This window comes from Artemia franciscana, chromosome 1 (genome assembly GCF_032884065.1).
Source record: "Artemia franciscana chromosome 1, ASM3288406v1, whole genome shotgun sequence".
Lineage (NCBI taxonomy): Eukaryota > Metazoa > Arthropoda > Branchiopoda > Anostraca > Artemiidae > Artemia > Artemia franciscana.
The window spans coordinates 49,232,055-49,247,183 of record NC_088863.1 but is presented as its reverse complement, the minus strand read 5'-3'; the positions used below and the strand labels follow the sequence as shown (position 1 = coordinate 49,247,183).

General features: G+C 36.4%; 1 protein-coding gene across 2 annotated transcripts in view; it reads right to left on the bottom strand.

The window, feature by feature from the left end:
- The window catches only part of LOC136030974 (guanine nucleotide-binding protein-like 1), a 106,244-nt gene extending 96,238 nt beyond the window's left edge, over positions 1-10,006 (bottom strand). For both annotated transcript variants that reach the window (XM_065710137.1, XM_065710129.1), the window contains exon 1: positions 9,928-10,006. The gene's annotated coding sequence lies outside the window, so the exon portion shown is untranslated. The remainder of the gene's footprint in view (positions 1-9,927) is intronic.
- Positions 10,007-15,129: the final 5,123 nt, after the last annotated feature.

The following is a 15,129-nucleotide window of genomic DNA, read 5'->3' as shown; positions in this document are numbered from 1 at the left end:
TGAGCCGGGTCGCTCCTTACTACAGTTCGTTACCACGAACTGTTTGATACAGCCATCTATAAAGCACAGGTTAAGGGTTCACCACAAGCAACTCTGCTTTTCAATTCTATGACACATTCTTTGTACCTAAGCCTCTCTTCCTTGGACATATCTTTGAAAAGCAAATGTCACCCTCTTTTTCAAATGACTGTGCTCAACTCAAATTAGCAAAGGTTTGTGAGCTGGATTAGCAGTGGGATTTTTCAAAGGAAAGTGTTTAACCTGTGTGATTATTGTTTATTTATTTTGAACAAAAAACAGAGTAAGCCATAGACTTGTCTCATATTAATTAATAGTAAACAAACAATAAGCAACAATACACAAAAATAGAATATACAAGAACTGAAATCCTGGTACTGATTGGTACCACAATTAACTAATAAACTCCTTAGGCTGACCACATTACAAAAAATAAGCAAATAGCCTACACCAGAATACACATAGAGACAAATTAATTAAGCTCTTTTTAGGGGCACTGAGTAAAACAAATCAGACAAATGCCATAAATATTATGGTTCTATATAGTGACCTTCATAAAAAGAGGTTCCAACCAAAGCTGTTTTAAAAGCTGTAACATTATTTCTTGAAAAAAAACACGGTCAGGTAACATGTTCCATGATGTAATGGACTGATTTACAAAAGAACCCTGTCCAACCTTTCTTAAAGCCCTTTTCTGATACAATTTTAATGAATTTATTGTGTGGGTGAATAATGGTTAAACTGATAGAAACCAATAAAGGACAAATTATCAAAACCTTTAATAATTTAAAACCTTTCGATTATTAAGGGCAGTTTGTATTCCGATGCAAGATGAGACTTCAAAAACGATATATCATTATCACTATAGGGTACTACATGGGCAACTATATGCTTTTTCTTCTTTTCTTTGTCTATTTCAATGTGCAAAGTATCCTGAACTTCAGTCTTAATGATTTGTTTAACCTCTTTCAGTACCTGATCTTTTAAAAATTCAGAAATAAGTTGTTTAGTTTGGGGTACATCACATTTTAATCATAGTGTAGATTCAATGTTGGTGACTTGCTGTTTGACATTGTTCAGGTAATTTTTCAAGTCCTGGCACATCTGGTTCATGCTCTGCTCATTTTAGATACATAATCTACAGTGGCAGAAGGGGTAACAGTAGCTTTCTCTTTTTTGTTAACCTTACACAAAGTGCAATACCATAGACAGCTAATTTTTTGTTCATCTTGTTTAGGAGGTCATATTCATCATCACCTAAATCCAGACACAATGCAAAAAGCCATTTAAAACAGAATTAACAGTCAGTTGCAGATGAGGAGCCACTAAGGCCCTCATCAGAAGCTGCACAGCTATCCAGGCAATGCTGGGGACCCTCTCAGATGCATTTGTTTGCTTTTGGTGGCATATCTTACTAATAAATTAATATGAAACTTCAATAAATATAATAAAACTCACAATTGGGATCCTTGTAGGCTAACACAAGGTTTAAATAACATTAGATTAAAAACAGGAAAGTTCAAATATACTTCTCCAAAAATATTGCTATACTTTACCTTCAATTACCCCGTCCCATTAATGTGCAAATAAATATATGGGCCCATGCAAGCCCAGATCATTATATTTCCCCATCTGTTTTCTGTTTCTTGATTACATCAGTGTTGATACAATTTTCTGTTTCTTGATTCGATCAGTAATGATACAATTTACATGCAACTGACATATGGTATACTAAATTGGAAATTTTGTTGCAACTTAGGGGGGGGGGTAAAGCATAGTGGAATTGTAGTCAAAATGTGCTAGCTACAATTATTCTTCATATTATGAATTACAAATTATTTTTTTAATATTTTTCTTCTCATCAGCCCCAATTCTAGGCTTAGATTGGAAATGGGAGTATGTGTTTAAAAATATTTTCCCCTAAGATCACTAAGGCTCTGGATGCACCCCTGAAAGATTCATTAACCTAAATCACCTACTGTAATATTCTCATGTATATGACTATGTTGCTTGCTATATGTTGTCCTTATTGCCTTGCTTATATGCTTTTGTTGTAGGTCAGTTGGCTTAAGAATCATCTTGAAATGGACACATGGTGTCAGAAGTTGGAAATGGACAACCTACTTCCATACCCATCATTGAACTGGGAATCAGCCAGTCTACAAGCATGCACAAAATTTGAACAGCATGTAACTCTCATATTTAATAGACCATTGAGTGGGAAGACTGTCAAGCAACAATGTGCGTACCTCTTGTTGTGGTTAGGAGAAAAAAGACGGGATGTCTTTAGTACTTGGACACTAACTTCAGAAGAGCAAGACAATCTTGATGTATATCTCCAGAAATTCAAGGAGCATATTGCTCCTGAGAACAATCCTATATTTGCATGTTACAAATTCCATAAGCGTAACCAGTTAAAGCATGAATCAGTTGAACATTATATCACAGCTCTCAAGGTGCTGATCAAAGACTGTGAGTTATGGGTGACTTTGAGAAAGAGATGGTGAGAGACAGATTGATATGTGGGCTGAAACTACACAGAATTCGAGAAAAACTGCTGTCTCAGGGTGGAACCCTTACTCTTGACAGGGCAGTGACAATTGCAAGAGCTTTTGAAACGACTCAAGAACAGCTCATGTCCATGTCAGCCATGTCCACGCTGCCTACAACAATCAAGGAATCTACTGTAAAACAAGAAGTGGACTTCGTGAAAAAACAAAGGAAGCTTGACCAACCAACAACAAGTAAAAGTGTTACTTCTGCAATGGGGTATATGACCTAAGTCAAAAATGTCCAGCAAGAGAAAAGTCTTGTTCAAAGTGTGGAAAGACAAACCATTTTGCTTGTGTCTACTGTAGCAAACCAATAGACACAATAGATATGACAGAAATTCATGGGAATCAAGAGGATGCAGTGTATATAGTAATAATAATAATAATTTATTCCTCATGCCTCTCATTATAAAATTTCCACATAACTGACACCTTATTAAAACAAAAATGTTATGGCAGGGCGAAGAGCGGATCGACTGCAGCACAATTGCCATTTAAAGTCATCCTATGTTAAAAGTCTTGAGAAATAGTATGTTTATGTTTAGGCTATTGGAGAAGGCTTCCAGTGATTTCATCTTTTGGTTATTCATTACACTATTCATTGGATCTATAGCTGAGAAAGTAAGCCAACCAACTGTGGCTATCAAACTGAACAATTCAGCATGGGCGACTCAATTAAAAATTGACACAGGATCAGAAGCAAATGTCATCCCAAAATCTATCTATGAGAGGCTTAAACCCAGACCACAATTAAACAAGACAAGTCAGATCCTTGTAGATTATGGAGAAACCCCTTTCGAATTGCTGGAGTTTGTTCCTTGAATTGCAGACAGAATGCAAATTACAAAAGAAAATACAGTTTCTTTACAGTGGAAACACAATCGAACCCAATACTAGGATACCAAGCATGTATAGAGATGGGACTGGTGAAAGTTCCTGCATCTATTTCTGCCTTGTTTACCAAGAAGAGTAACCAGAAGACACAGATTCAAGAAAAAATTCACTGATGTTTGCATTAGGATAGGTAAACTTCCAGATGAAGTGACCATCCACATTAAAGAGAATTCAATTCCATCTGTTAATCATGTCTACAGAATCCTGTTTGCCCTACATGAGAGAGTAAAAAGTGAACTTGACTGCCTGGAATGTTTAGACATCATTGAAAAATTAACAACCCTAACTGAGTGGGTTAATTTGATTGTGGCAGTTGAAAAGTCAGATAAATCACTACAACTATGTTAGGACCCAAGAGAGCTTAATAAAGCAGTACAAAGGCCCCACTACCCAATGTCAACCTCTGAAGATGTTGCAGCCAATACTCATGGCCACAATAAGTTCTCTAAACTTGATGCAAGGTCTGAGTATTGGATGTTGACATTGAATAAGGAGTCATCACTTCTCACAACATTAAATACTCTATTTGGCAGGTACAAATACAAAAGAGTGCCATTTGGCATACAGAATCCTGTTTACCCTACATGAGAGAGTAAAAAGTGAACTTGACTGCCTGGAATGTTTAGACATCATTGAAAAATTAACAACCCGACTGAGTGGGTTAATTTGATTGTGGCAGTTGAAAAGTCAGATAAATCACTACAACTATGTTAGGACCCAAGAGAGCTTAATAAAGCAGTACAAAGGCCCCACTACCCAATGCCAACCTCTGAAGATGTTGCAGCCAATACTCATGGCCACAATAAGTTCTCTAAACTTGATGCAAGGTCTGAGTATTGGATGTTGGCATTGAATAAGGAGTCATCACTTCTCACAACATTAAACACTCCATTTGGCAGGTACAAATACAAAAGAGTGCCATTTGGTATGATATGTGCACAAGAAACATTCCAATGGAAAACGTAAGAGACCTTTGGCAACTTGAACGGTAGGGGCATCATTGTTGATGACATTCTTGTATCTGGAAAAGATGAGGGGCATGATGAAAATCTGAAAGAAGTCTTACAAAAGGCCAGAGAAGTTGGAGTCAAATTCAATTTGGACAAATGCATCTTTGGATCAACAAATGTACCCTACTTTGGCCACCTGATTACCACAGATGGTATTGAACCAGACCCCTCAAAAGCTCAAGCCATAAGAGAGATGCCACAGCCATCAAACAAAGATAAACTAGCCACGCTTCTTGGAATGACCAACTTCCTGTTCAAATACATTCCAAACTTGTCATTTCTAAGCTATCTGCTCCAAGAGTTAAGAAAACAAAATGTCTTTGAGTGGACCAGTGAGCCCACTGAAGCAATGGAACAGATCAAAACTTTGACATGTAGCAACCTTGCAACTTTTGATATAAAAGCAAATTATGTTCAGCTGAAAACTGATGCTTCCAAGCACAGCCTCAGGGCAGAGCTAGGTGTTGGTTGGAAATTGTTGCCTTCAGATCAAGAGCTCTTACCCTGACAGAATAAAATTACTCCCAGATTGAGAAAGAGTAATATTCTATTCTCTATGGCTGTAGGAAGTTCCACCAGTTTGTCTATGGGAGGAAAATCAGTGCACATACAGATCACAAGCTGTTCAAGGCTATATTATTTTGCAGTTGCACCCATACAACATTACAATTCAATATGTTAGAGAAAAGGACTTACCTGTTGCTGACACACTCTCAAGACTGTATCCGCCCCACATTGATGAAGGATGCTCACTGGATATTGAATTTCATGTCCACTCTGTTGCAAAAAGTATTCGTGTCAGCAACAAGAAGATGGGGATCATCCATGAAGAAAATCAGAGACCTGGCTATGATAGAACTTACATCAGTCAGACAAAAAGGGTGGCTGATTCACAGACATCAATGTTCTGCAGCTATAAAACCTTACTGGAATGTGAGAGATGAGTGGTCCAGCATCAATGGCATCATCTTAAAAGGAAGCAGAGTCATCATCCCAGAAGCATTGCAGAAGGAGATACTGCAACAATTGTGGTTTACTGGCCAAAAATGAACTCACCTATTGAGGATTTGATCCAGAACTGTGAAACCTGTGGAAAGTTCTCAAGAGATAATCAGAAGGAACCACTGATATTGATGTCAATACCCAAGTATCCTTGGGAATATTTGGGTCTTGATTTCTGCACTGTCAAAGGTAGAGACTATCTAATAACAAGTTACTACTATGGCCATATCATAGAAATCAATTGAGTCAATCCTGTTACATCTGAACAAGCAATAAAGAAGCTCAAGGCTCATTTCACCAGATACAGCATCCCAGAGAAAATACTGTCAGACAATGGACTGCAATTTACATAAGATGAATTCCAGATCTTCTTGAAGAAATGGGATATCCAACTTGTGACTTCAAGCCTGAATTTTCCTCAATCCAACAGCCATGTAGAGAAGGCTGTGGGTATAGTGTGCAGAATCATGCAGAAAGCTATCAAGTCCAACACAGACCTGTACCTTGGTGTGTTAGAATATCAGAATACACCAATAGATGGAATCACATCCCTGGCACAGCTACTTATGAGTAGAAGTATAAGGTCCATCCTCCCCTACATGCTGCAGCAATTGCAACCAAAGATACTTCAGAAAACAAAGTTCTGCACAGCCAGAAACCAATACCAAGAAGCACAGAAACAGAATTGTGACAAGGACTGTAATGACCTAACGACAACCAGCCCATCTGGGTTATCAAAGGAAGATGCAAGATGGACAAAAGGCATAGTGATGTCTTGTGTTGCCCAAGGTCCTATCTTATTCAGGCTGAAAATGGTAGATTCTATTGGAGGAATTTGGTCCATTTGAAAACCCAGTCTATATCTATAGATTATCCCCAACAGCCCCTAGTAACCACAGGTGATGTAGAGATGCCACCAGAAATTCAGCCTGCTTTGCCTCAATTTTCTTATCCTTGAGTTTCTGTTCCAAAGACACCAGAGAACAATGGTACTAGGCAAATTGGTAAATATATGACTGTCCATATTACTGACTTACCAATAAAGTGAGCATACCACTTAATACCTTTTTTTATGCTCTTTACAAATAAAATAATTGCTTCTATTGCAAAATTCATATTTAACCTAAGCACTTTTTGAGCTTTTATAAATGATGAATTTTCAATTAAAGTATGAGCTATTGATTGTTTTCTGACAAAATAATACTATGTTTTCTCAGTGCTGTTTTCTTGGTTGTTTTTGACAAAATAATAGGCCTATTACATTTTCTCAGTACCAAAATTGGTAAAATTCTAGTTGAGTGACTTCTTGCTATCTCAGAAAGGGGTTAGGTTAGGAAAATGAAACTTTCAGAGATGGGTCAACAGGCTAAAGTATATCCCAAGAAGGTATTTTAAAGTAACCACCTCCACTCCTTCTCCCTCTATAGAGCCCTGAAATTTGCCTACATGACAGGTCTATACCTATTGAAATTTTGACAAAACACTATTTTACCTTAATTTTCAGTTACCAGCTGCTTTTTCTCTGCCTATAATTCTGAAAATGCAAGTTTTTGTTAACCTGTTATTTGAGTAGAATTCTGGGCCATATCAGTGATTTTTTTTTCAAAATTTTGGAAATGTAGTTCCATATCTTTAAAACCTTATAAATTGGGATTGAACAAAGTTGTGAAGCTGAAAACAATTTTTTTGTACTTCATTCAAGCAGAAGATCTATTTTGCAATATTTCATTTTTATGACACACACATTTTTGAAGGTCATCAAAGGCCAGGGCCATCTAGAGGGAGAAGGAGTGGAGGTAGGTCCTTCAAAATACCTTCCTGGGACATACTTTAGCCTGTAGACCAATCCCTGAAAGTTTCATTTTCCTAACCTAACCCCTTTCTGAGATAGCAAGAAGTCAATCAACTAGAATTTTACCCCAAAATTATTTATAATAAGGTTAGTTTAGGTTAGAATAAGTCAAAAACATGCTTAAATTTGAATTTGTAATAGAAGCAATTATTATAGGCCTATTTGTAAATTACCTTAAATTGCAGCTTGGAGTGATATAAGGATTTTCTATCCTTGTGATGCTCCAGTGATGAAAAAAATTTGTTTGGTGTAGACTGTGGCTGTTTGATCTAGACTCTTGTGGAGGACTCTGCAGCTTCCCAATTGTAAAGGAACTCCTGGCAGAGCCATTCCTTATCAAGGTGGGAATTGAATGTGTCAGTTGAAGTTGCAGAAACTGTTTCCTCAGACAATTGATTCCACAGATTGATGACTCTTTGGCTGAAGAAATGACTTCTATGTTTACTTGTGGAATGCTGCATGGGAGCTTCATTGAATGTCCTGTAGTACCAGAATGCAAGGGATGTACAAAGGGACCAGGAAGGGTATTTTTAGCAAAGATTTTCTTAGTTAAAAATATATCACCCCTTTTCCCTTGGTATGTCAGTGTTGGCAGCTTCAAACAACATAGTCTTTCTTCATATGGAAATTTATTCATGCTGCTAACCATCTTAGTGGCACAATGCTGGACATCCTCAAGCAACTTCTTATCTTTTTTGAAAAAAAGGGGCTGCCAGTGACATTCTAACCTCCAGATGTGGTCATACAAGCACCTTATATAACTTCATAAAAACTCTTGGGTGTCAGCTAGAGATTGTTCTTTTTATGATACCAAGGAAGTGATCAACAATAACCCCAAAATCTCTTTCATCAGATATAGCAGAAAGGAAGTTGTCTTGAAGGAAATACTTATGAGGCTTGTTGTGTTTGCCAAAATGGATGACATGGCATTTGTCAACATTAAAAGTAAGGAGCCACTTGTTAGCCCATCTTCCTAGACTTTCAAGATCTGTTTGAATTGATTGCTGGTCAGAGGGAGTAGCTGCTTTTCCAACTAGTTTTGAGTCATCAGCATAAAGGGTAATAAGATTTGAAAGAAGAGTGGGTAGATTGTTGACATAGAAGTTGAAAAGTGTTGGTCCAAGAATAGTGCCCTGAGGTACACCCACACCACTTAATACAGTTGTGGGAAGAGAGAAATAAGGAGTTCTTTGTGAATCAAAAACTCTGACACTCTGTGATCTTTCAGAGAGGAAGCCCATAATCCACTGTACAAAACCTTCATTGATACCTGCAGCCTTTAGTTTGATTATGAGGAATTCATGACAAACCTTATTGAATGCTTTGGACAGATCAAGAAGAATCATGTAGACAGGAAGACCCTTATCAAGCAGTGTAGTCACTAATTCATATGTTTGGATGAGGTTAGTGTCAACAGATCTACCAGATCTGAATCCATGTTGTGATGTGGAGAGGATGTTATTAACTTCAAGACATTCAATTAGAGCTTTTTTAACAAATCTCTCAAGCACCTTAACAGCTGCAGAAGTGATACTTATAGGAGGGTAATATTCTATAGTCTTTTTGTCCCTTTTTATGGATTGGGGTTATACAAGATGTTTTTTAATCATGTGGCAGTTCCCCATTTTGAAGAGATAACCAGAGCAGCATGCAGAAGATGTGGATGAACACCATCTGGTCCCTTAGACTTATTTACATCAAGCTTCCCAAGGCTTTTGAAAACCATTCCTTCACTTACTGACAGATCAGGCATGGGAAAAAGCACATCATAAGATGAAGGATCCAGTGAGGAGGTACCTGAGTTTTGGGTAAAGGCAGAAGCAAATTAAGCATTTAGAAGGTCAGCCATATCTATTGGAGATGAGTGTAGTACACCTTGGGCAACAAGGTCAGGAATAGTGTGATGATTTGGGTTTTTAGCAGAGACATGTTTCCAGAGAGATTTTGGGTTTAACTTGATGTCAGAAGCTAATTTTTTCCTTGTAAGCAGATTTCAGTGTTTTGACAGAATCTGTTACATGATTCCATACTGCCTTGTAGATTGACAGGGTCTCTTGGTTCCTAAAGAGCATAAAAAAGGCATTGAGTGGTACATTCACTTTATTGGTAAGTCAATAATATGGACAGTCATATATTTACCAGCAAATTTTCCAAGATAGCCTAGCCTATACAGAACCCCAAGAGCTTCAACACCCCTTCCTAAGTTGACAGTAGTAATGGAAGTGGAAAAGTGTCCTTCACAACCCTATACAACAAAGACTGGCAGAGTGGTTAAAACAAGGAAGATAATTGATATTTAAATTAAGTTCAGAAGTTTATATATTTTAAAGCTAAGTGAAGAAGGATTTTTTTTGTTAAGCTATGGCATAAGTGTGCCATATATGTCATTATGTATAAAAGAAGGGAGATGTGATATTCTCATGTATGTGACTAAGTTACTTGCCATATGTTGTGCCTAGGCTATATGCTTTTGATGTAGGTTGGTTGGCTTAAATAAAGAATCATCTTAAAATCAACACACCTACTATCCAAAGTATCAAGGATTTGCTAAGCAGAAATTTGGTCAATAATTACAATAAAGTGATAATCAAGATATTACCAGTGGTATTTGCTAATCCCTGAATCCAATATTCATTCATCTACAAGCCAATGTGTTTTATTTTTGAATTTGCCTGAAAGAAAACAGTGTTGTCAAGAAATAAACGATTATTACTAGAGTTCAGGAAAGAATCTTCAAAATTAAGTTTCATTTTTTGCTGCCAAAATGGTGCGAGTGGTTATTACCACATGGACAGGCGCGAGGCCATTAAAAAGGAGACAAGATATCTTTATCAAATATGAGAATAACTTAGACAAAATTGTTTATACTATATTAATATACAAATCTGAAGTATCAAATAGTCTATTTTTGAAACTGGTGGAAATGCACATTGTTTATTGTTACTACTTTGTTAATGTACTATACAAGATCACATGAAGTTTGAATCTCGGGGAGAAAATCATTTATTATTTATTATAGCTCCAACTGAATTTAGTTTTATGCAGTTTATTTCGCTAATTTTATCATTTTTGAATTGGAGACTAAACTTTTGAAGCCAAATGAAGCATGAAAAAAGCCCGTCAGATTAGTATGGATTTAGGTAGAACTTGAAATATTCACTAACCGCAACCATTTGTTACTTTTATTAGCTTTTCCCAGAACTATTGGAGACACTTTGATTTAAATTTTAGCAAGTTATTAAGGCCGTGATTAAGTGAACGGATGGAACTTGAAAATCCCATGTTAAAACTGAAGATTTATATTTAAAAAGTACTCAAGCAATCATTGGTGGAAATTACCGCTTTTAATATCAGACCATAGCTTCTTGAAGATGCTATAAAATGTTTGCTAGGATTTTACTCCATTTTCTCTAATTGCTTAGAAATCTTATAAAATGTCTAGCTCTTTTCTGCAAGTGTACTCTATGAAGGATATTGCTTTTAGAACAAAATCGGTACCATCATGAGCAGAAGAATTTAACCTGTAAGATGCATTTTTCAAAATATTTTCCGGTTTTCGAACAGTCCCATAGAATATTTTCAGCTACCTGAAATTTTTACAAGTTTTTTGCCAGAAAGAGTCGTTTCAGATCGCCCTATAGGCCAGATTGACAAGCTGGTATAATTAACCTGCTATTTCCGCCAATGAGTAAGTGCTATTTGAAGGGTTTTTGACAATCGACGGTCTCTAGAGAATTGAAAAACAGAAGGCTACCCTAACTTCAATTTTGAACCTCGATGTTTTCAAATTCACTTAGTCACGGCCTTAAATATTTCAGGACAGCTGTACAATTATCCAAATCTCTGTTTAGATCTTTTTAAAATTTGGTTTTTAATTCTTAGTTTTACAATTTTTCACGGCATTGGTTTTGAATTTTTTTTTGAAGGAGGAACACTTTCATTTCTTTGGCAATTTCTGTTCCATGTTAAGGGTTTTAAGTTGATGTAGCATGAACTAAATGATAAAGTTTGGTACAGTAGGAGAACTATGTTTTAAAAGTTATTTTTGATCTAGAGCTGCTTGTTTTCTTCTGACAATTTTTCAACTTATGGCTCATTACTAATTCCAAGCATGACATCCTGAACATTACAAATTCTTCAGGAATGCATACATCCATAAGAATAAGGAAACTTCTCATTTTTGCATGGTGAGCGAGGAGGGGATGACGTGTCACTCTTGGTAAATCTCTTGGCCTGATAATAGCATTGATTTAGAAATTGAGCATGTAATCAGATTAATCTAAGAATATTTGGAAAAAAGGAGATTTTGTTTTGTGAAAATTCGCCTTGCTTTAGAAAATAGGGGGAAACACCCCTTAAAAGTCATAGAATCTTAACAAAAATCACGCCATCAGATTCAAAGTATCAGAGAACCTTACAGTAGAAGTTTCAAACTCGTATCTACAATAATGTAGAATTATGTATTTTTTGCCATAAGACAGATCATGGATTCGTGTTTATTTGTTTTTTTTTTCCCAGGGATGATTGTATCGACCCAGTGGTCCTAGAATGTTGTGAGAGGGTTCATAAGGTTCTAGTACCCTTTATAAGTGACCAAAAAATTGGAGGGCACCTAGGCCCCCTCACACGTTCATTTTTCCCCAAAGTCAACGGATCAAAATTCTGAGATAGCCATTTTATTCAAAATAGTCGAAAAACCTAATAACTATGTCCTTGGGGACGACTTACTCCCCCAAAGTCCCCATGGTAGGGGCTGCAAGTTACAAACTTTGACCAGTGTTTACATATAGCAATGGTTATTGGCTAAGTGTACAGACCCTTTCATGGGATTTTTTTGGTTGGGGGAGGGTTTGAGAAGAGAGGGCTATGCGGGGGGAACTTTCCATGGAGAAATGTTTAATGGGGAAAGAAAATTTCCATGAAGGGGGCGCAGGATCTATTAGCATTTTTTGAAAAAAAAAAACAATGTAAAAAATAAATATGAAAAGGTTTTTCAACTGGAAGTAAGGAGCACCATTAAAACTTAAAACGAACAGAAACTATTACGAATATGTGGGTTCACTCTTTCTAATGACTTGCTCTTTACACTAAAGTAATTTTTATTAATTTCAACTATTTATTCTACGGCCTTTGTGATTCAGAGGTCATTCTTAAGGAATTGGGACAAAATTTAAGCTTGAGTGTAAATAGCGAAGTATTGACGCGGGGGTGAACCCCCTCATATAAGTAATAAAAACATACGAATATAGAAGTTCATTACGTAAGTTAATTCGTAAGTTACGTATATTTTTACTAATAAAAACGGTCGTAAAAATTCAAAGTTCTAGTTGCCTTTTCAAATAACCAAAAAATTGGAGGGTAACTAGGCCTACTCCCGCGCTTCTTTTTTCTCAAAATTATCCGATCAAAACTATGAGAAGGGCATTAGGCCAAAAAAATTAATATGCACATTTCGTTTTAATTATTCATGTGCGGAGAGCCAAAATCAAAATATGCGTAAACGTTCAGAAATTAAAAAAAAAAAAGTTTTTTTTAACTGAATAGTAAGGAGCGACATTAAAACTTAAAACAAACAGAAATTACTCCGTATATGAAAGGGGCTGTTCATTTCTCAACGCCCCGCTCTTTACACTAAAGTTTTTTACTGTTTTGAAAAGTAGAGTTGAGAAAAGAGTCAAACTTTAGTGTAAAGAACAGGGCGTTGAGGAAGGAACAGCCTCTTTCATTTACGGAATAATTTCTCTTCGTTTTAAGTTTTAATGTCGCTTCTCACTTTCAGTTTAAAAAAACTTGTTTTTTATTTAATTTCAAGAAAAGAACTCTATTGCAGATATTAAGGTAGTAATCACATTAAAAAAAAAACAATAAAGAACTGCTGACTCATTTGGTTTTCAAGTATAGCTTAAAGTTTTGTTTTAGTCTTGCCAAGGCACTACGTGTTTCAGAGAAGTCTATCCCTGGATATCCCGTGAAGTGAAGGATATCCCTGGCAACATCCACTGAAGCACACTGATAATCTTTTAAACTGGAAAAAACTGCACCTGTTGCATTTGCTGCTTCCAAATACCATTTTGTAAACTTAAGCTGGTAAAGAATTAACAGGGATGTGCTGTAATTGATTGTCTACTAGATTTTCTCATTTTGTTGGCATATGAGAAAGGTTTCGCTGATGCCGCTGACTGTCCATCGACAGGCCACTTCGAAGAAAAGGCTAATACAGATTTAGCTATTCTTAGCTATCCATTTGTGCCACAGGTATTCTATTTTAGATACTTTTTCGTCTCCGTTAAAAACTATATATGTCAAAGGATTAATGCATATAAATGCTTATGATTCGTATACTATGAACTAGAAGTCCTTTAAATGGGGTAGTCACGTCCTATTACCTGGATTCGTCATATCACACCTGGATTTAAGGTGGCCCAGAGGAGTCAGCCCTAGTCCTGTTTTTAGTAATTTCCTTTCGTTTTAAGCATGGGTTGATCATTAATTGCTGTTTCTATTTACTATTGGTGTAATATCAAACAGTTCGTGGTAACGAACTGTAGTAAGGAGCGACACGGCTTAATAGTAAACGAAACTCTAAAAAACGGAATTTCGATACTAAAAGATATATAAAAAGAATCGGATTTTTATGCTGATTTTAAATATATAAGTTTCATCAAATTTAGTCTTTGTCGTCAAAAGTTACGAGCCTGAGAAAATTTGCCTTATTTTGGAAAATAGGGGGTAACACCCCCTAAAAGTCATAGGATCTTAATGAAAATTACACCATCGCATTCAGCGTATCAGAGAACCCTATAGAAAAAATTCCAAGGTCCAATCTACAAAAATGTGGAATTTCGTATTTTTTGCCAGAAGACAAATCACGGGTGCGTGTTTTTTTTTTTTTTTTTTTTTTTCCCAGGGGTCATCCTATCGACCAAGTGGTCCTAGAGTGTTGCAAGAGGGCTCATTCTAACGGAAATGAAAAGTTCTAGTGCCCTTTTTAAGTGACCAAAAAAATTGGAGGGCACCTAGGCCCCCTCCCACGCTCATTTTTTTCCCAAAGTCAACGGATCAAAATTTTGAGATAGCCATTTTGTTTCGCATAGTCGAAAACCATAATAAATATGTCTTTCGGGATGACTTACCCCCCACAGTCCCTGGGGAAGGGGCTGCAAGTTACAAACTTTGACCAATGTTTACATACAGTAATGGTTACTGGGAAGTGTACCGACGTTATCAGGGGGATTTTTTTGGTTTGGGTGTGGGGTTCAGGGGAGGGGGCTATATGGGAGGATCTTTCCTTGGAAGAATATTTCATGGAAGAAGAGAAATTCAATGAAAGGGGCGCAGGACTGCCTAGCATTACTATAAAAAAAAACAATGAAAATATAAACATGAAAAAGTTTTTTCAATTGAAAGTAAGGAGAAGCATTAAAACTTAAAACGAACAGAGATTATTACGCATATGAAGGGTTCTAAAAATACTTTAGCATAAAGAGCGAGGTATTTAGGAAGAGATAAATACTTCGCTCTTTATGCTAAAATTTTTTTTAATAATTTCAACTATTTATTCTACGGCCTTTCTGATTCAGGGGTCATTCTTAAAGAATTGGGATAAAACGTAACGTAAGTTATGTACGTTTGTTACGTAAGTTAATTCTTAAGTTACGTTTTTTTTTACTAATAAAAACGTTTGTTAAAAATTAGAAGATCTAGTTGCCTTTTTGAGTAACCGAAAAATTGGAGGGCAACTAGACCTCCTTCCCCACCCCTTATTTCTCAAAATCGTCTGATCAAAACTAAGAGAAAGCCA